At 46.5% G+C, this 21,459-nt stretch overlaps 1 protein-coding gene across 1 annotated transcript in view; it reads right to left on the reverse strand.

Moving 5' to 3' along the window:
* Positions 1-18,827, reverse strand: part of FNDC3B (fibronectin type III domain containing 3B) — a 355,800-nt gene extending 336,973 nt beyond the window's left edge. Inside the window, exon 1 of the mRNA XM_074963564.1 lies at positions 18,647-18,827. The gene's annotated coding sequence lies outside the window, so the exon portion shown is untranslated. The remainder of the gene's footprint in view (positions 1-18,646) is intronic.
* Positions 18,828-21,459: the final 2,632 nt, after the last annotated feature.

Raw genomic sequence — 21,459 nt, forward strand, 5'->3', positions numbered from 1 at the left:
TCACGCGGGACGTTTCACCAACATCAAAGTGGGATGGCCGGGAAAGGTACATGACGCTTGCATTTTCAGGAACTCTGGTCTGTTTGAACAGGTGCAGGAAGGGATTTACTTTCCAGACCAGAAAATAACCGTTGGGGATGTTGAAATGCCTATAGTTATCCCTGGGGACCCAGCCTACCCATTAATGCCCTGGCTCATGAAGCCATACACAGGCACCCTGGACAGTAGTCAGGAGCTGTTCAACTACAGGCTGAGCAAGTGCAGAATGGTGGTAGAATGTGCATTTGGACGTTTAAAAGCGCGCTGGTGCAGTTTACTGACTCGGTTAGACCTCAGCGAAATCAATATTCCCATTGTTATTACTGCTTGCAGTGTGCTCCACAATATCTGTGAGAGTAAGGGGGAGATGTTTATGGCAGGGTAGGAGGTTGAGGCAAATCGTCTGGCCGCTGATTACGCGCAGCCAGACACCAGGGTGGTTACAAGAGCACAGTAGGGCGCACTGCGCATCAGAGAAGCTTTGAAAACCAGTTTCATGACTGGCTAGGCTACGGTGTGACAGTTCTGTTTGTTTCTCCTTGTTGAAAACCTGCACCCTTGGTTCACTCTACTTCCCTGATAGCCAACCGACCTCCCCCCTTCAATCACCGCTTGCAAAGGCAATAAAGTCATTGTTGTTTCAAATTCATGCATTCTTTATTAATTCGTCACACAAATAGGGGGATAACTGCCAAGGTAGCCTGAGAGGGGTGGGGAAGGAGGGAAGCACCGGGTGAGGTGGTAGAGGAAGGGAGAAGGGAAGGATAAGGCCACATTGCACTTCAAAACTTATTGAATGCCAGCCTTCTGTTGCTTGGGCAGTCCTCTGGGGTGGAGTGGTTGGGTGCCCGAAGCGTCCCGTCCCGTCCACCCCGTGTTCTTGGGCATCTGGGTGAGGAGGTTATGGAACTTGGGAAGGAGGGCGGTTGGTTACACAGGGGCTGCAGCGGCAGTCTGTGCTCCTGCTGCCTTTCCTGCAGCTCAACCATACGCTGGAGCATATCAGTTTGATCCTCCAGTAGCCTCATCATTGCATCCTGCCTCCTCTCATCACGCTGCCGCCACCTATCGTCTTGATCCAGCCACCTCTCCTCTTGCTCCCGCCACCTCTCCTCTCACCTGTCCTCACGTTCATTTTGTGCTTTCTTGGACTCTGACATTGTTTGCCTCCACATATTCTGCTGAGCTCTTTCAGTGCGGGAGGACTGCATGAGCTCAGAGAACATTTCATCGCAAGTGCATTTTTTTCGCCTTCTTATCTGCACTAGCCTCTGGGATGGAGATGATAGGGGGAGCGTTGAAACATTTGCAGCTGTGGGAGGAAAACAGGGAGAGTAGTATTTAAAAAGACACATTTTAGAGAACAATGGGTAGACGCTTTCACGGTGAACCAAGCTGTTAATATTACATAGCACATGTGCCCCCTTACACACACCCAATTCTCTGAGATGATCGCTTCACCCTTCCCCCCACCACGTGGCTAACAGTGGAGATGATTTCTTTTCAGCCACAGGCAAACAGCCCAGCAGGAACGGCCACCTCTGAATGTCCCCTTAATAAAATTCTCCTATTTCAACCAGGTGACCATGAATGATATCACTCTCCTGAGGATAACAGAGAGAGATAAAGAATGGATATTCCTTGAATGCCAGCAAACACCAGCACCATACGCTGCCATGCTTTGTTATGCAATGATTCCAGACTACGTGCTACTGGCCTGGCGTGGTAAAGTGTCCTACCATGGAGGATGGAATAAGGCTGCCCTCCCCAGAAACCTTTTGCAAAGGCTTCTAGAGTACCTCCAGGAGAGCTTCATTGAGTTGTCCCCGGAGGACTTCCCTTCCATCCCGAGACACGTTATCAGACTTTTCCACTAGCTGTACTGGCCACGAATGCATCCAAAGTCTTCAGGGCAAATTAATCATTAAACACACTTGCTTTTAAACCATGTATTATATTTACAAAGGTACACTCCCCAGAGGTGCCTTCTCCACCTTCAAGGTCCGGGAGCCCGTCTTGGGTGGGTTGGGGGGTACTGGGTCCAGGTCCAGGGTGATAAACAGATCCTGGCTGTTGGGGAAACCGGTTTCTCTGCTTCCTTGCTGTGAGCGATCTACAACCTCCTCCTCCTCCTCATCATCATCTTCCTCACCCCCAAAACCCGCTTCCGTGTTGCCTCCCACTCCTTGGACTGAGTCAAAGCACAGGGTTGGGGTAGTGGTGGCTGCACCCCCTAGAATACTATGATGAGCTACATGCAAGCGGCATGTCTGGGGCTCTGAACTGGAGCGGCCATTTGCCTCTCTTTTTTTTTTTGGTAGGCTTGCCTGAGCTCCTTAATTTTCACGCAGCACTGCTGCAGGTCCCTCTTATAGCCTCTGTCCTTCACACCATTGGAGATTTTTTCAAATATTTTGGCATTTCGTCTCTTGGAACGGAGTTCTGATATCACGGATTCGTCTCCCCATACGGCGATCCGATCGGTCCATGCTGGAGCTCTTTTGCAATTCTGGGACTGCATGGTCACCTGTGCTGATGACCTCACCATGCTGGCCAAACAGGAAATGAAATTCAGAAGTTCCTGGTGCTTCTCCTGTGTACCTGGCTAGTGCATCTGAGTTGAAAGTGCTGTCCAGAACGGTCACAATGGAGCACTCTGGGATAGCTCCCGGAGAGCAATACTGTCGATTTGCACCCACACTACCCCAAATTCAACCCAGCGATGTCGATTTCAGCGCTAATCCCCTTGTCGGGGAGGAGTACAGAAACTGATTTTAAGAGCCCTTTAAGTCGACAAAAATGGCTTCGTCGTGTGGACGGGTGCAGGGTTAAATCGATCTAACGCTGCTAAATTCGGCCTAAACTCGTAGTGTTGACCGGGGCTAAGACAGTTACCAGTCCTGATATTCACGGGAGGGACAGTGCCGATCTTTGTACTGAACGAGTCCAGAATTTGGGGTGAGAATGCAACGGTAGAATGCTAGGAAATAGTCTCGATAACTTCTATGACTTGAGACACCAGGGCAGATCCACTGTGACATTTCCCGAACTTTAACACAACACATGGAGAGTCCGCATAAATATGAAAACAGTCACTTTATTTTTGACCATATAAGTTGCTCTCTACGGAGAGTCAGCTGATATGAAGCACCTTTTTTATTTGCTCTTTTATTTTATTGGCAAACACAGCCTGAGGATATCAAATCAAGCATTGTGCACGGAAGTCACACAGGTAACAGCTGTTCCAGCATAAAAGCAGGGAGACTCAAGCACATGGACAATTCTCAGAAAATTCTGTTTTGCTCTGATCCTCAGAGTAGATAAAAACGAATTACTGAGACTACCAGAGCCCCTATAATAATCTAGAGCAAGAATTTCCCCTATTTTGGCACAATGAGATATACTGTTCTAACAGCCTAAAGAGTTATGAATCTAAATGGCAATATATTCAGTTTTTAAACCTACAAAACTAATCCTTGTCTTTATGTCCAAGACATTTACTGTATTACTTGTCTTCCAACAGACAACAGGACTGTAATTTTCCAAACAGAGCTGAAAACATGCAGAAGTAGAGCATAAAAAGTTAATTCTCCTTAGTGGAGCATTCACTTAAATTAACAAATCATTTTGCACCGCACAAGATTTAAGATTCCATTTTTTCTTTAAACTGTTCTTGTAGCAATACCCTTTTTGTGTCTCTGATGCCTCTTCCTTCTTCTCCAATACCTAATAATGTCACTTATTTAAAGGGGGGGGGGGGACAAAAAAAGACGTTCAGCTCTATAAACACAGTGTAAAGCATTTTAGGGTCCCTTTCTGACAACACCCACTGAAATTTGTGCTTTGAAGTTTAATTTCGGACGTAAGTTTAACTCCTCATTTCTCCACTCTCCATCGCTGTTGGCAACACTATGTACCCTCCCTGCCACCCAGAGCACAACCTGGGTGTCCTGACTCCAACCTCCCTCTTAACCCACACATCTAGGCCATGTCCAAACTTTGCTGTTTTTTACCCTCTATAAGATCTCCAAAATACATCATTTTCCATTTGTCCAAACAACTAACACTGCTATTCAGAAACCCATCATCTGCTGTCTCCTGCTACTAAAACCCAACTACTGAAACCTCCTCCACTTAAACCTCCCTAATACCCAACTCATTCCCTTCAGGTCCATTCAAAACACTGTGACGATTATCTTGTCTAGTCATTCTGACCATATTGTTCTCTCCTGCCTTCTCCCCCACCCCTCCCCCAAACCCCCACAGGATCCTGTGCAAGTTTCTGGTCTTTACAACTTAGCTCCTTCCTATTTATCCACTTGTGAAGCATCCCCTGCCCCCAACTCTACCAATGATGCCAGCTTCCATATCAATTTGTTCACTTGTCCCACAAGCGATTTCACTTTCTTCTATGCTGCTCCTTATGCAAGGAATACCCTCAGCAAATCAATCAGAAAAACCACTGCCCCACTTGCAAATCTCTCTTCAAGACCTACTTCTAACTGATGCCTATGGGAAACTTACCAATTGATTATGGCTAGGTAAAGGGCCAGCAGGCACTTTTGACATTTGTATTTTTTTTCTTTTTATAAATAGGATATAAATCTAAAACAGCTATATCTGCATAGAGCTGGCCTATTTAAATGAATGCTTTTTAAAAGAAAATTTCAGTTAGTACAGTCATTAGATCATTAGTTCTTCAGGAGAGGGACCCTTTTTTCTTGAATCTTTAGAAGACTGGGACTCTGAGGCTGTCTAGCGTCTCTAGGTGCTATCATAATACAAATAATAAATAATATCACTGCATAGTAAAGATGACTGAACAGCTGCTCTTTCAGTTGACTGTACATGGAAAAATGACAAATCTATCAGATGTGTGCTTGATTAATGAATAAGCTAGATGGAGCAAATCCACTGAAACACATGATGGTCCCCACAGATGGAAACATCTCATTAGCAGAAGGAAGAGTGCTTTGTTTTTTAACATACAATAAGATAAACAGTTACTTCCTTTAATGCATTTTGCTTTGAGATACAGTATTTTCAGACAAACACTTTCCACCATTACAAAATAATGCTTGCAACAGTCCTCTTAAAGGCAGACCTTACAAGTTCCCTAGTCAATCTGCCAATGCAGAATACTTGACAACAGCTAGCAGTGCCCCGTTACTGAACTCAAGAGATGACTCAGTGGAAACTGGCATTTGAAAAACTTGTTGTCATCCTACACTAGGTGCAATTGAATAGGAACAAATTTCTCACTTTTGTTAACGCAATAGCCTTCCAGCCCAACCACACTTAACTATGGTATGGTGAATTAAAGTTGCATTTTCAGGCCCAACACATTTTGCTTAAAAATGATTTTACAAAATCTAATTTGAATAGACAGACTTTCATTAATTGTCTGTGACTGGAAAGAGGGGGTTTAAAATAGACTGTAGAAATGAATATTCCCTTGAAGTGCTGGAAACCCAGACACAACAACATTATGTTAGCACCAGCTAAGTTAAATGGAATAGCAACTGACTGAAATGGACGAATATAGTTTCACTATCCAAACTGAGGAACGTTCAGTAAGCAAAAACACAGTAAAAAGTAAATCAGGTTCCATCTGGCAATGCAACTGTTCCTATACAATTGCTACAAAAGAATGAGCACGTTACACTATCTTGTGCTGTCCTACAAATTTATTTTTAGCTGAAAAAACAAACTTGGTTCAAAGTGCATTCCAAGCTTCTGTTTTTATGATATAACACTAGTGAGTAATTTCAGCACTTGCTATTAGCTTAACCCATCCACAGTGTCAGAAAGTTCCAATTTATTTTGAACTACCATGCCACATTAGTTACCCAGCTCTTCACACTGCGATCACTCCACTTATTGAAATGTATTCACTTGTAAAGGTTTCAGTATTTCCACCCCAATTATAAAAAATAATTAGATGTCAGAGACCCACAATAGGTAATGCTGTGCCCTCTATAAAGCAAAAAACATTACGGGGGTCAGGGAGGCAACTCAGCCAAGAGGCAATGACTATAAAAGGAAATAATTCCTCCACTGGCTAGGTGGGACCACACTGGAAAGGGGCTCTTCCTAAATCTGGTAGAGAAGTACCTCCCAGTCTTCCCTGCCCCAGGACAGTTTCACTGGCAGTCAGGGGCCATGACTGTCATTGTTATGCAGGTCACAGCCCTGGCCAGATATACCACCACAAAAGCCACTAACACTGTAGGTAGTTGGTATATAGCCCCACCGCCACTGTACTGACAGTTCATTCATCCCTACACACATGGGAGGGAGGAGGAAGAGCTTTAGGTCAGTCAATGAAGACATCTCTGGCAATTTCATAAGCTTCAGAAGAAAAAAAAACTAAACAAAAAACAACACAACACAGTGTGTTTTTATTAATCATTATTATTATTTGTATAGCAATCACATCTACAATTCCTGTTGTACAAGTTACTGTCCAAACAAAGAGAACACACATTTTCTGCCTCAAGTAGGTAACCAACTAAATGTGGGAGAACTAAATGCGAAAAGTGAATGAACGAAAAATTCTCTGGGTGCCAGCAAGGTCTTGCAGAAACCTCCTCATCCCCTCCACACATCCAGAAGGGGTTTTGGTGGACAAAGGAGGAAAGTATAAAAAACATCAACCTGTTCACTGAGGAGACACACCATATAGTAACACGAATCATCAACTATAATTCCCTTCAAGAAAGTTGTCCTCTAGCTACCTGCTTACTCAGGGTTTTCTATAGCACCCATCTCCATTCATGGAATTGAATTTAGAACCTAAACTTAGTTTGCTAGATACAAACTATTAATTGTGTATCCAGACATACATTATATGGTGTGTACGGAACACAATCAACCAGGGGTGTTTTGGCTACCCAACCACACCGTCAAACAGGAAGCTGTTTCTCCCTCAGACCCTTTTCAAAAGTGGCACAACCAGCTGACATACTCAGGATCACTCTTTACTCCGGGGGGGAACTCTGTGCCACTGCACATGTACAGAATTTATAGTCCCCACAGATTTCTTTGCTTCCCCACAGAAAAATTACCTTCTGACAGGGAAGCAAAGGGAAGCCACAACAGCAGTCACGCAACCCTCCCGAGCAGTAGGTTTTGGGTGCCCAGGGCAGCTGGCAGAGAGTTAAATCACTGTGGAGCGGAGGGTGGGATTGGGGAAGACCCAGCTGGTGGCTCCTACCCTGCGCCAGGCTCAGCTTCTAGTTCCGGCTGGGCTAGGGAGGACGGGACTTCCTCTCCCCCTGCACGGCATCCAGGACTGGGTCAGACCCACCCCCAAATTTCTCCCCGAGCTGCAGGAAGCTCTGCAAACTCCCCCGCTTCCCCACACACACACAAACACTCCCTGCACCCATCACTCCTCTGCTGCAGGGGGACGGATCCCTGTATAGGGAGCTGCTCCCTCATCCACCCAATCCCATGCATCCAGACCCCCTCATACCCAGACCCTCCCACTGAGCTTCACTCCCCCACACTCAGAACCCCCCCCCCCATGAGCCCCTCTCCCCTTGCACCTGGACCACCCCGACAAGCCACCCACACCTGGATCCCAACCCACACTGAGCCCCAACCAGCTGTACCTGGATCCCCACCCCACTAAGCCCCACTCCACCAGCATCTGGACCCCCACTGAGCCCTCACACCCAGACCCCCCTGATGAGCTCTATCCCCCCCACACCCAGACCCTCCCGGCTTAGTCCCTACCACCTTCACCTAGACCCCCCTGCAGAGTCCCATTATCGTTGCACCCAGAACCCCCCAACAAGCCCATGTACATCCAGATGCCTCGCTTATCCAGATCCCGCACTGAGCCACATGCACCCAGATTGCCCCACACAGAACACTCTCAACCCACACGTGGATCCCTCACACTAAGCCTCTCCACACTTGGATCCTGCCTTGTTGAGCCTGCATGCCCACACCTGGTGCACTTGGCACAGAGGGGCATGGCCCTGGGGTGTTTCTGGGGCAGGTCCAGTCCTTGCACTATGTCAGGGTTATGTGCAGCCTCACTGCTGAGTCCATGTCCTGGGGGGGGGGGAGAGGGGGGATGCACAGTGATCTCCCAGTGATCTCTCCAGTGGTCTATGCTCGAGCTTCCACATTTATTTGGCAATAAAGATACAGCTTTGATAATAAAGTTGAGATTCTCACATAATTTTGCAGAATTTTAAAATATTGTGCGCAGAACTTTTTATTTTTTTGCATAGAATGCCCTCAGGAATAACTCTTACAATGTGAGAACGCCAGGAAGGGCTCAGTGGCTGACACACAACATGACTGTAGCTGACTGCCCATGCAAGAAATTGCATAGGTTTTTTGTGAACATATGTCAAGGCCTAGGTTCCCTCTAAGCTGTGCGGCTGTGCCCACAGGCACTCAGGGCTGCGGCAGGGAGAGATGCCTCTCCCACAGTGCCCCTCCACAAGCCCTGACCCAGCCCAGCCTGGATAGTACTCGGCTTATTCTCTCCCCGCCGCACCTACTCGGTCCTCTCAGCTAGCAGGCTGCCTGCCAGTGACAGGGGGGTGGGGCAGATGGAATGGAGCCTTACAGCAGTGGCCAAGACTGCGGACGGACCTGCCGCAGCCAGGGGAGAGGCGCCCCTTCCCTGGCCCCAGCCCAAGCCCAGAGATGCTGTGGGGGATGCTCTCTCCCCACTGTATCTCCAGAGCCCCTCCTTCACCCCAAACCCCTCATCCCCAGCCCCACTCCAGAGCCCACACCCCCAGCCAGGGCCGTCACTTCCCCCCACACCCAAACCCCCCTGGCCCAGCCCCTCATCCGCGGCCCCACCCCCAGCAAGAGCCCTCAGCCCCCACACCCTAACCCTCTGCCTCAGCCCTGAGCCCTGAGCCACTCATCCCCGGCCCCACCCCCAAGCCCATACCCCCAGCCAGAGCCCTCAACCCAACCCTATTCCCCAGCCCTGAGCCCTTCATCCCCAGCCCTGAGCCTGCACCCCCAGCTGGAGCCCTCACCCTCTCCCGCACTCCAACCCTCTGCCCCACCCCCACCACATGAATTTTGTTACGTGCACCAATATGGTGGTTGTGTGTCACACATTACCTCCATATTGGTGTACATTGTGATGGGTTGGATCACAGAAACCCCCTTGGGGCTGCCAACTGATGTGCCAAGACTACTTCTGTCCCTGCTTTCCTGCCCTGGCAGCTTCAGTGCCCTGCCTGGTTTGAGCCAGACCCACTAGCCTGCTGCAAACCCAGACTCAGGTCTGAACCACATCCCCTAACAGCTGTAGAGTTAATTGAAAGCAGCTTAAGAAGCGTTCCTGTCTTTAACACTCAGATGCCTAACTCCCAATGGGGTCCAAACCCCAAATAAATCCGTTTTACTCGTTATAAAGCTTATACAGGGTAAACTCATAAATTGTTCGCCCTCTGTAACACTGATAGAGAGATATGCACAGCTGTTTGCACACACACCCCTCCCCCCAGGTATTAATACATACTCTGGGTTAATTAATAAATGAAAAGTGATTTTATTAAATACAGAAAGTAGGATTTAAGTGGTTCCAAGTAATAGCAAACAGAACAAAGTGAATTACCAAGTAAAATAAAATAAAACCCGCAAGTCTATGCTTAATACAGTAAGAAAACTGAATACAGATAAAACCTCACCCTCAGAGGAGTTCCAGTAAGCTTCCTTTTACAGACTAGTCTCCTTCTAGTCTGGGTCCAGCAATCACTCACACCCCCTGTAGTGCTGTCCTTTGTTCCAGTTTCTTTCAGGTACCCTTGGGGGTGGAGAGGCTCTCTCTTCAGCCAGCTGAAGACAAAATGGAGGGGTCTCCCGGGGGTTTAAATAGACTTTCTCTTGTGGGCGAATACCCCTCCCTCCCCCTGTGTAGAATTCCAGCTACAAGATGGAGTTCTGGAGTCACATGGGCAAGTCACATGTCCACGCATGACTGAGAACTTACAGGTAGCAGCCATGGTTTACATCAGGGATCTGAAATTCAAATTACCAGGAGGGCTGCATGAAGACTAATACATTGGCCCGAGGGCCGCATCACTGCCCCTGCCGCCCCGCCCCCACCCTCACTCCACCCCTTCTATGAGGCCCCGCCCCACCCCTTCCCCACCCCCATTCCAACCCCTTCCCCAAAGTCCCCACCCCAACTCCGCACCTTCCCTGCCCCTATTCCAACCTCTTCCCAAAATCCCCACCTCTGCCCCGCCTCTTCTCCACCTCCTCCCCTGAGCACGCGGCTCCCCGCTCCTTCCCCCTACCTCCTGGAAACTGCTAAGTGCCGCCAAACAGCTGTTTGGCAGCGGAAAGCGCCTGGAGGTAGATAGAGGAGCAGGGATGAGGCGCGCTGGGGGGGGGGGGGGACAGTAGGAGAGGGGACCTTGGTGGCCACAGAAAATAACTGGGAGGGCACAGGGGAGCTTGGCGGGCCGCAGCAAATAGCTCTGTGGGCCGCATCATGTTTGAGACCCCTGGTTTACATGCTACTTTTAACGTCCTCATGTAGACTTCTTATGTGGATTGGAGGCTTCCAAGATCCATTATCCGTTAAGTGCTTCTTGACTGGGCACTTAATTTGCACATTCCTTTCTCAAAAAGCTGACCAAATGCTTTACTAAGGCTACTTAAAAATCTAGCAAGTACACAGCCAATATTCATAACTTCGAATACAAAAATGATACATACTTACAAATAGGATGAATAGATTCAGTAGATCATAACCTTTACAGAGATAGATTATATGGCACATGTAGCATAAAACATATTCCAGTTATGTCATATATACATTCATAAGCATATTTCCATAAAGCCTTATGGGGTGCACCATCACACACAACAAAATTCACTCTGCACATGCTTGGGAAAAAATAGAGGGAACACTGGTCAAGTCTCTGACAGCAAACAGCTAACAGACTCAAGCATAAAACTCACATTCTCAGTTTATTTCTGTACATTGCCTGGCTATGGCTTAGTCGAGAATCTATCTGCTATGTTCTTATCTTAGCCCATGTTCCCCCCTTTGGGCATAAAGGGCCAATTCAAAGACAGTATACAAGTTGTGAGTGACTAAGTTGGTGCAGTTTACAAAATTCTCCCAGCCCTATGGCACATAAATTACACCAGCCTGGACCCCGTTAGACCTACTTACCACTGTGTAACTTGCACATCACCTCTGAATTTAACCCAGTACGTTCATAGAGAACCACTACGTGCTTTGTATTTTTTTCCCTACATAAATTAGTACCAAGCAGAGAGCAGTGGGTCTAATCAAGAATAATCCCCTTCTGCTGGCTTTTTCAGTATTGCCAAGTCCAAGCGTTCCAAAGGCACAAGTCATGCCATGCAAAATCAGGAGTTTGGCTTAAAAAATCATGAGATTTAAAAAACAAACACTGGGTTCTTTATATCTGCCTTCTGATTTGGGAGTCTTTGGGGGTTCACATTTTCAAACTTTTTTTTTTTCATTGAAATGAAAGCTCAGATTCTCAATTACGAGATTCCAGGAAGTCAGGCTTTAAGAAAAGACACCCAAAATCATGAAAATCCAAGTGCAAATGCACAATTCAGGCTTGATTTTCAAACTTACTACTTACATTGTTAGATACCTAAGACAGGTATTTGGGCGTCTTTAACTTTACACACAAGTCTCAAGTCCAGAACCTTTGTGTTTTAGGCTCTGTCATCTTTGCTCTATTGATTTGACCTGGAATGTAGGTACTATTACCTGCTATATGTGTGCTCTAAACTAGAGTTCCTGAAAGCATTTTTCTTTGCTCATGTCTGTTTAGACAGCTCTTATTATTTGATTTCCTGGATACTCCCTAACAGGAAATCTATTTAATCCCTTCAAGTATCCATGAAAGCTGTATCTTCCTTTCCTTTCCTGTTCTATTACTCTACACTGCTAAATAACACTCAAGAGACACGTGACACTAATGAGGCACCCAGGCCAGAGACCAAACTTCCTACAAGTGAAGTTACTTACCATGTTATCCAGGCTGCCCGCTGACACTCATCTTTTGTCATAAAACAGGCATGTACTTCCCTGACAATGGCATCATAATACACGAGCATGGGCACAAGTAGCTAAGCAATCGAGCACTAAATATGGATCAATGAGATGGAATCCCAAAACAAATCAAACCCGTCCATTCTAATTCAGCTTCTGCATCCAAGGTTCAGGAGCTCTACCATCACACTTTATAGCACGGCTCAGCTTAACTAACCAACAATACAAAAACGTGGAGATCAACAGATGTGGAATTTGCTTTGTTCTATAATGCAACTGAATATTAGTGTTTCATTACAGGAAGCAGGAGGGGAAGAGTAAAAAAAAAAGTTACTATAGTAAAGTTACCACCCCTATGCCAGGCCCTGACAAAACTGGCTAAAAACTCATTAAGTGGGATGTGTCTGAATTTTTTCTGGGGTGAGGGAGACTGTTCCATGACATTCCAAGCGCTTCTAGGCATAGAGAGCCATCTCTCTCACTTATCTTTTCAAAATATGCTTCATGAAGCATACTTCCGAAAGCATAAAGCACATTTTTAGAGACAAAACATACTCCTTGTTTATAATTCATCCTTCCCTGAGAATCTAATACACGTGTTCAAACTAAGTGTTCAACAGACCATTCCAAAGAATTCCATATAATCCTATATAAAGCAGCTTTATGTCATATAACAATAAGGAGAGGAAAGTTATACACTCTTTAGCAAGGGAACAACTACATCCTAAAACTTAAATCACAGAGTAGAGAAAGCAAGGAGTCATATAGCCTATCAATTCCAGAAAATTTCCATGTTCGTCTTTTATGATGAGCAAAAAAGCAAAGTGAAACATTTAAATTAATTGTTGGCATTACTCCACTGAAACCAACAAAGTTACACCAGGGATGAATCCAGCTCAAATAGGAGGTGCCTGGATAGTGGATGTCAATATTAGCTGCATTGTTTGCTTTCTCCAGAGAAAAAAAGCAACACAATTATTATTCATAATGTTAGATTTATGTTTTGTAAGTCACTCTGATAAGACGGCATTGTAATGATCTCAGTTTAGTAAATGGAAGATTATCCCAAATGGTAACCATCATTCACTAATAACTGCATGCCGCTATAATTATAAGTCAGTATTACTCAGAAAGGCAAACAGGGAATGCTTTCCATACAGTAATTATAACATGTATTTTTATGCAGCTAACAGCTGACAAATACAAGGGTACATTATTTGTCAACGGCTTGTGAGTTTCATAACAGATTGTGTAATATAACTTAACAGAAAATTAGTGATCATATAAAATCTATAATCTTCTCCAGTCCTATTTCCAGCTTATTTGTTTATAATTCAGTAGACAAGGGAAAACGTGTGTTTAAATTTCAATACCTTACCTGTACTTTTAACACAAATAAGCTATGCAGCATACCAAATTTCACATACATCAGGAAGCTGCAAGTCATAAAGACTCAATTTTTGTCCTCAAATGCTTCGCTGAGAACAGCAAACACATATAAGGGCAAAATTTAGCCAACTGTATTTAGGAGGATTTGTCTTGCATCCCCCATTTAATTGCCATGATTTGCACAAAGAATATTTTACATGCAATATACAATGCAATAATAGGTAATTTTAAGAAGTTGCAAAGTATTTTAATTTGCTCTAATTCTTTTATAAATTTACCATATAGTTCTTACAGTTAAAATATCAACATCATAAATTAAGGATCCTTTTAACTTTCATTCTAAGTCCTTCATACAGCTAATTCTAGCTATATTTTACCGAAATCTATCTCAAAAACATTTACTATATACACTTCTGGGACCAAATCCTATTGCCCCTACTTAGTCATTACCTTGGGCAAATTCCCATTTACTTCAGTTTATAAACAGACCTGAACAGAGTCAAGTACCAAATTCAATGTTTGGCTTTTTGTCATTAAATTACAATAGTCTACTTAAGTGTTAAGTGCTATACTTATTCCAAAATGCACATCTATGCATGCAGTTTCTGTGACTTTTACAGCTCTGACAAAAGTGTATTGACAGAAAATGCTGTTATTTTTGAGAATACATTTTTGTTGGAAAAGGACTCTTATATTATACTTTGTTAAAATTGACATTTTGCTGTTTATATGTTAAAGATGCAGATCGTTTTCAACTTTTGTTTACTTAGAAGATACTGACGGGGTGAATTACCTTCTATCTACAGTACAGTTTATTTGTAACAAGATTATTAATTAGTTTAAACACAGAAAGTGTGTCGCTCAAAAAGTAGTATATTTTAACCTTTAAACTTTTTAGTATTATATGTGATGGCAACCTATCTTTTCACAAGGAAAGGAAACTTAAATTGTCCTTCAATGCCACATCATTAATAAATTCTACAGGCTTTTTTGTGCAAAACTGAAGTTTAGAGTGATTGCACTTACCTTCTAGTGAACATACTGATACTGTCATGGTTTTGCATCCGGATTATGGGCACAGATTTAGTATATGTAACAGCATGCTCTCAAAGGAGACTAATCTCTCCAGTGTGCTGTTACAAATTCCATAACAGAGCACAAGTTTAAATTATCTTTTTCCCTGGATATCTGTAATCCAATAAAGAATTTGTTATGCTGAGGGAGGATATGTTTAGAACTGATGATTAAAATGCGAACTAACACATCTCAACTGGAAAACTGTTTAAGGAGTTATCTATTTTCAAATTCACGAACATTCCTGCCTGTAGATGGCCTGTTACCGTTGTGTATGTATTGGCTCCTATTTCCACTTTGTTGTTTGAAGAACTTCCCTCTTCCCACATACCTTCTGTCTCCAGGGGCAGATCACACGGTGACACTAAACCATGGTCATAAACAACCCTACTTCTTTCAGAGTAGCAGCCGCGTTAGTCTGTATTCGCAAAAAGAAAAGGAGTACTTGTGGGCACCTTAGAGACTAACAAATTTATTTGAGCATAAGCTTTCGTGAGCTACAGCTCACTTCATTGGATGCATTCTTCTGATATTCTTGTTTAAAAGGATTCCCTGTTGCTCAAGTGCTGTATCTTGGTAGTGCTGGGAAGATCAACTAAGCAAGTTAACTGCTGATTTGAGAAATCCTTCAGCTCCACGTCAGCTTATACAGCAGAAATGAAAATTTCAGTCTTGCTGATTTGCAGTATGTTTCACCACACAGTTATGATCTACAGAGACACACAAGCCCCCAGATTTAATGGCCTGATACCAAACCATTCTTTGTGGAAGGTCCTCAACTCTGGAATTAATTTGCCTGATAGTCAGACAGAGTCGGAGTTTGCCGGCCCTTGTACTGATCTCAAAGGTCAATCTCTTTTCTCAGGCTTTTGCTTGGGCAGCAGAGATGGATAAATGGATTGAGAGACAAAGATAATTTTGGCTGAACAAAGTCACTTGCTGTATTCAGTTGTGTGATACTTTTTCTAATAACATACATTTTAGAAGTTAAAAGTAAGGTCCCAATACTGAAACCATTTACTCATACTGTAAACTTGACTCACGTGTGTTTGCAGAATTGGGCCCTAAATTTTTGAGCAAAAAAACCAATTAAACAGTTCACAAATGAACTGCCCCTCACTCACACACACACACTCTTCATATATTTACTTGTGTAAATTTAGGGGGTTAAATTTACACAAGTCCAGATTCCCCATCCCTTTCCTTACGGGTGCTGATGGAAGATAAAGTGAGCAGATTAATGAAATTTACATCTGATGAAAAATTTATGTGCACGAAGTTTCTGATTTATTCTGACTTCTAGGTGATTACTACCATAACCTGAAGAGCTTTTATGAAACTGGGAGCCAGAGTACAATCACTTCCAATTAAAAATTTAATTAACAGACAGCACTATTGAGAAGATTGTGTCTATGGGAAGCTTGCAGTTTGAAACCATCTCAAGCTTCCCATCCAACATATATTTGTTATTATTGAGTATATGTAAACTATATACTCAGTTACAACAGTCTGTTTTGGAAGCTGACATTCTTCATTTATGTCCTGGCCAGGTAGTGGGTAGGATAACAGTGTGAAAAATCTCACCAATGTCCGAGCAATGACCTCAAATGAACCCACATGAGCAGATCCACTTCAAAAATGGTAAATGATTCAGCTTCCATGCCTTGGGCTACATTAACAGCATAAGCTACTCAAACAATACCAAGCTGGGATGAATACATAGGGCACTTTTGGGCCAGTAGAACCCTGTGTCATATTAGGCTCTGAGATGTAACCACCAAAACCCAGCACCCTTGAGACTGATGACGGGCAGAGCAGATATTGGAAGAAACTGGGAGAAGATCACTGACAGGTTGCTTCTGTGTAAGACTCCACTGAGAACAGTGTATAAGGAAAGAGCACTTCATAGCCTGAATGACCCAGGCATGCTGCCAAGAAATATCTTCCTCTTGTGGTGGCAACAACAGGATACTTCCCTAACTAGCTCCTCTACCATTGCCCAGAGACATGCAGGTGGTAAGAAATGAGTGGGTGAGGGAAGCAGAATGCTGCTACTAATAGAAGGAGCCATCCAACTTACCAACCCAGCCGACTCCTGAGGGATATGGGGGATGACGATAGGGATAGCATATCTCTTACCAGGGAGGCTGTCCAGCCAGCACTCTGCCCATGTCTAGACTAGGAAAATAGGTCATGTTCAAAAACATAATAGCTAACATGTTGTTAAACACTATCTACACTAGAGTTTAATGCCTTTTAAAAAACATTATCGAACTGTGGTCTACCCTAGGCTTCTCAGTAAGGAAAACAGTTAGAGGGTAGAACGAATGTGATGAAGGTACAAGGAACCAGGAAACCTGAAATCTGTTCCCAACCATGGCACCGATTCTCTGTGGGACCTGAAGTTACAGAATTGCTCTGTGCCTCAGTTTCCCCATCTGTGAAATGGAGATAGTGCTGCTCTACCTCCTTAAAGTGATTACAGATGCTCAGATAGAAGGTGCTATAAAATGCAAGTTATATTAATTATTATCATTATTAAGCCAATGTGTAACAAATTTTTAAAAAATTCTAATGAATATGGATGGCATGAATTGCTCCTTACTTTAAACTCCAGACCACACAACCTTAGCCAAAACCTTAGTATATAAACGGAGTATTTGACAGGAGTGAGAGCTAAGCTGAGTCTGAAAGAGGATAAACTTAAAAGAGAATTATATTTTTCAAGCTCTCTCCTGGTAACGTTCCATTTTTAAAGGTGTCTGGCAGAAAAAATAAAGTTTCCAGGATTTTTTCTTTACAAAGTGGGAGGGAGGGAGGCTGGAGGATGTTGCCTGGGTCGGTCTGTCTGTCTCTCGCTCTTTTTCTCCAACGTGCCCCCTGGATCCAGACATTTTGGAAAGAGTTTGTAGATAGCTGGAGACTCTGCTGGTGCAACGAGGAGGAGCCTTGGCTTCTTCACCCGAGTGACATTCCCCAAGCCGGGCAGAGGGGCCAGACAGTACGTGCTGGCCGCAGAGCGGAGGTTCTGTCTCCCCCCCTGCACCTATCGCCTCCTCCTCCCAAACCCAGCCGCAGGGCACAGATTTCCAACCTCCCTTCTAATCTCACACACACCCAGCTCCTCCTGCAGGGAGCCAGAAGCTGGGGAGGAGGGAGGCTCCACACACACACACACAAAAACCTCTTCCAAGTTTAAAGCCGATTTTCCATTCCGGCTCAGATTGCCATGGCAGGATGACTATCAAAGAAAGGCGAGAAGAGGAGGAGGCGGCGGCGGCGGCCGTGGGGGAACCGAGGAGAGGAGACGGGGCTGGTGCGGGGCTGAGGATGGGGAGGGGGCAGGGAAAGGCCAGGCAGGCTGAGTCCGGCAGCGCTCCGCGGAGCCTCTCTGGATTACTAGGCTCTGATGGAGTGTCTCCCGGCTCCCAAACAAACTGCTGCTTCCACTCCCCGGGCCGAGCCCTGACACCAGCCCCTTCCCCCAGCCTGCTCCAGAGGAGGCGTCAGCATTTCGCCGCCCCCACCCTCCTCCGCCTTCCCCCGGGCTGTAAAATTCCCACTTTCCACCCTGCAGACCCGTCCCTCCCCCCCCCAAAAAAAACATCCTCCCCCCGCTCTGCGCTGCAACGTGGGGTAGCAGGGGGGCCGCCCCAGGAGCAGACAGATGGTCCCGGCTGTGTCTAGTTCCCCCGTTGCCCCCGAGGGCTGGGGGCGTTACACAAGCCCTATGATGGGGGGGTTCAGAGGGATAAGGGGGTGCATAAATGCAAGGGGGGGGTCAAGCCACGAAGGGGGGGGCACGAGGCCCAAGCTGGCTGGTCTCGCCTCACGGCACCGGCAAATGGGGGAAACTTTCTGCAAAGTGCTGCCGCTTCCCGTGCTCCGTGCAAGCCCCCGGCTCCGGGGCGCGCCCACCCACCCGGCCTCGGCCCTTCCCCGCCGAAACCAGACGGGTGTGGGACGGGGCGGGGAGCCACAGACTAACTCCGGGGGCTGCGCTCGTCCTGCCTCAACTCCGGGCTGCGGCAGCCGCGGGCACTCGGCGTGAGCCCCGCCGGGGGGGCGCTGCCGCGCGGAGCGGCCGGGCCGGGGGCGCCGCCTTACCTTCGCCGGGGCTGAAACGGGGGCGGGGTGAGCGGCCCGGGCGCGGCGAGCCCGTCGGCGGCAGGCAGTCCGGTGAGAGCCCGGCGGGGGCTACCAGGAGAGCTCGGAGGGGGATTCCGCCATGTCAATGATGTCGGGACCACATGGGGACTTGCGACCAGCCCACACTACCATACAGTCTGGAGTAGCAGCTACTGTGGAAAAAATCCGCGGCGGGAGAGGAGAGGAGAGGAGAGGCGGGCGGGGAACGGGGGGCGGGCGAAGGGAGGGACCCGCTGCGCCGGCCCGACGCGCTCGGCAGCCCGCTGGCCGCCGGGCAGCTGCCCCGCCTGGGGCCGTCTTCAGCGCCCAGCAAGTCCCCGCCTGGCCCCTTGCCCTCGCCCCCGCCTGGAGCCGCACGGGCCCGGCGCCCATGCACCCGCCAAGCAGAACCCAGCTGGGCGAGGAGGGTGTTTGCGGGGAGTGGGAGCCTGGAGCAGCCCCTGCCCCATTGTCCGTTCACACACACTTGTCTCCTTCTGCCCGCCCTGCTCCTCCACTCCCCTCTCACCCTGCCTGCCTCCCAGCCCCTGCCCCATCCCCTCCCTCCTGACCCCAGTCTCTACCCCACCCATCCTCTTCTGCCCCCCAGCCCCTCCCTCCTGACCCCGTCTCTACCCCACCCATCCCCTTCTGCCCCCCAGCCCCTGCCCCATCACCCCGTCTCTCCTCCCTCCTGACCCCAGTCTCTGCCCCCATCCCCTCCTGCCCGATCCCCTCCCTCCTGACCCCAGTCTCTACCCCACCATCCCCTCCTGCCCCATTCCCTCCCTCCTGACCCCAGTCTCCACCCCACCCATCCCCTCCTGTCCCTCCCCTCCCTCCTGACCCGCAGTCTCTACCCCATCCATCCCCTTCTGCCCCAGTCCCTGCCCCATCACCCCTTTCCCTCCCTCCTGATCCCCAGTACCCTACTGAGGAATCCTGATTCCATCCGTCTTGTGTAGATTGTAAATTCTTTGGGACAGGGACAGTCTTTACTTTTGTGGATTGCAGAGCACACTGCCAGCACAGGAACCACTAAATACATGCATACAGTTCTGCTGCCAAGCACTCCCTCTTCTTCCTGACCATGCAGAGGCCCCTGCAGTAATGAGAGGGAAGAAACACCTCTACAGATTCCCCCTTGTCAGGTCCTTGGTATGGGATTAGGGAGAAGAAACGTCTTGGCATCCACCTTCCATAATCCCTGGAGTGAGGAAGCCACCTCAGTGCAACCCACCAGGGACCTGCACCTCTGCCACAGAAAGGGCAAGAAGTAACCCGTCCCAGCACCTGTGCAGTGGGAAGAAAGAGATGTTTTCCTGGGTTGAGTTTAGAGGTGGTTGAGCCAAATTATAGAATCATAGAATCGTAGGACTTGAAGGGACCTTGAGAAGTCATCTAGTCCAGTCCCCTGCACTCATGGCATCATACATTTGGGAGGGAATGTTGTGGTCTTGTGAGTTAATTCAGGGAAGCAGGAACAAGCGGTTCATTGTGGAAGGGACAAATCAGTGACCTAAATTAGGTAAAAATGTAAAAAGATAAAATTGAAGAGTAGTCACAGTCAAAGTTGTGTAAGAGAAGATAAAGATAGATGCAAAGAAGAGAAGAAGGTTACCAGTTATCACTGAGATAAACCTGCCTGTATAGCTTCCCAAACTCATTTGCAGTTTGTCTCTCAGATGGGCCTGAACCAAAATGCTGGATCCAAACACACTCTAATTTTAGGGTATATGAAATCTAAATATGTATGCACTATGTCTCCAGCTACCCTGCCTCAGCCCTTTACACTGGCATAGGTCTGTATAAAGCTTTTTCAGTTCCCACTGGTTTCACTTTGATTTTTAGGTTTGAGCACAACTCCAAGAGAAATTCAGTTGCAATGACCATACTTTGCCAAGTTTGGGAACAAAATGTACATAGTCAATTTCATATGGTTTCCAGTCTCACCTGAAACCATAAAATTGTCCAGGTCCGTATGAAACACATCAAGGCTGGTCTGAGTTTGGGATCTGAAACCATTATAAACATATTCCTGATATACTGCCTTCTACTCAGTCATTCTGTACCAATAATATACAGCACAGAGTAACTCAAGGACCAAGTGTAGCCAGCCAGTAGTAAAATGGCTCAACAGAAATCGTACATGCTATAACTTGGGGGGGGGGGGGTGGTTAGGGATGAATGCGGGGAAAGTGGGAAGGGAAAAGGGAGGGGACTGTTGTTGTTTTTAAAAGAACACACAGGGAGAGAGAAAATTATTTCCTCAGTGACTGAGCTTATAAAAAGATCATCAACTTTCCCTGGGCCAGTTGACCCAGGAGCAGCATTAACAGGTTCCAGAGGGAACCATATCTCAGCCTCTACAACTGAAAGGGATGAGAATTACCCAAATAACTACACATCAGGGCTGAGCAAACTAGTTTGGAGAAAATAAAAACTGACCTGAACCTCCATCCAAATAAACAAACAGCAGTTGAACCCTGAAGTGTGAAAAGGCACCTTTAACTTTTCCATGTTCATTAGTTTTCATTGTTGGGTGTCTCTCCATTGCCTGATTCAGACTCAAAGGGAAGCAGGGAGCTTTGGAAATCTCATGAGAAAGTCTGCTTTTGCTAAATTTTCAGCCTAATTTTGGAGACGCAAGAAATTAAGATAAACTTCCAAATCTGAGGGTGCTTTTCTAAACCTCCCATCACTGCTACACATTCTACTGCCTTAGAGGCCAACCTTTTCCTTTTTAAAGACTTTGCCAGCTTCTGTCCTTCCACTTTACCCTATCATTAATA

This window comes from Natator depressus, chromosome 9, assembly GCF_965152275.1.
Source record: "Natator depressus isolate rNatDep1 chromosome 9, rNatDep2.hap1, whole genome shotgun sequence".
NCBI lineage: Eukaryota > Metazoa > Chordata > Testudines > Cheloniidae > Natator > Natator depressus.